This window comes from Rhagoletis pomonella, unplaced genomic scaffold (genome assembly GCF_013731165.1).
Source record: "Rhagoletis pomonella isolate Grant_MI unplaced genomic scaffold, Rhpom_1.0 Rhpom_scaffold_00003, whole genome shotgun sequence".
NCBI classification, from domain to species: Eukaryota; Metazoa; Arthropoda; class Insecta; order Diptera; family Tephritidae; genus Rhagoletis; species Rhagoletis pomonella.
In genome coordinates, this window is record NW_023458557.1 from 16,529,397 (window position 1) to 16,530,941 (window position 1,545).

Sequence of the window (1,545 nt, forward strand, 5' to 3'; positions counted from 1 at the left end):
GCAAATCGCATCGATTTCAAATCGTACGATTTGCAGCACATGCCCGAATAAATAAAAATATTGAAAACGAAAGGCATTGTTAATAGGTATTTAAAAAGAAAAACACTGTATACTGAGTTTTGTAAGTGACTGTATGTACCTGCATGGGAAGATAGAAGTAAATATCGACTGCTGAGTGGAAGATCGACCTATCTCGGCAGCCAGATCGAAAACGTCGTATCTCAAAAAACTTTTCAAAAACGTCCTATTTCAGAATTTGGTTGGAAACGCCCTATTTCACAATTCGTTTCAAAAACGCTCTATCTCAGCTGCCGATTCAAAAACGCCCTATATCACCACATTTTCAATACATTTTGAAGTGAGATAGGGCATTTTTGAAACGAATTCTAAAATAGGGCGTTTTTGAGATAGGGCGTTTTCGAACTGGCTGCCGGGATAGGTCGATCTTCCACTCAGCAGTCGATATGTAAGTAAATGAATTATTTTATTTTAAGTTTATAAATGAAATGAGTTTAAACTTTTAATTTTAAACTAGTCAAGCCAAAGGTTACTCTGCATTTGTTAGGATAGATTTAATGAATTTAATAATAAAAGAAATAAATTTAAAAAAAAGTATGAAATAAATGAAATTTAAAAGGTACATAGATATGAAGCGATTGATTCTCTTATGTTTTCCGCGCTGGGATTGTGGTTTTGAGTATTATAGGGCGGTTCTGGTTGCTGTCGTAGATGTTCGATTTCAAAACTGGTTTGGACTAGGATCTAATTGTTGTTAATGCTATCATTACGTTCATTAACAAAATTGTGCAGGACACAGCATCATTTTATTATTGACGTTGCATTTTTGATGTCATTATCAATGCCTTTACCAATTCTTCTAAACCTTGCTCTCAAGTGGCCGAAAGCATTCTCTACTACTCTTCTAGATTTGGAAAATTGATAATTAAACACCTTTTCGCTATTTTCGGCTGTTGCGTTGTAAGGATAAGGCTTCATTAGAAATTTCGTAAAGCGAAATGCTCGTTTTAATGATGATTTTTCGAAAATTTGAGAATCGTTGCAGCGGCCGGGTGCTCCAACATTTATGTACATAAACCTATACCTATGAAAAATTAAGTTGAGTATTTTCATCGAACGTATAGATATGACACGGTTACCTGCAGTCAACAAGGGCTAGTAAAACCAATGAGTACGAACCCTTATAATTATGATAGTCTACAGCATCAGCGGCTGAGGGTCTTATTTTAATGTGGCATCCATCTGAAGTTATTTAAACAAATTTTTAATTTTTGATCACTAGTTGCATTATATGTACAAGTTACCGACAGCTCCGAGACATTGAGAAAGTCCAATTTTCTCAAATCCCTTAACACACTCTTAAATTTTTTCTTGCGTAAGGAATGTGCTGGGTAAATACTTAGGAGCGAGCTTGTCCCAGACCGCAGAACAAAAGTCTATTAAAATATTACATACGCTTCCTTTTGATACTCCAAACAGTCGGCCGATCGTCCTGTATTCAGATGAGGAACCAAGCGCATATAAAGC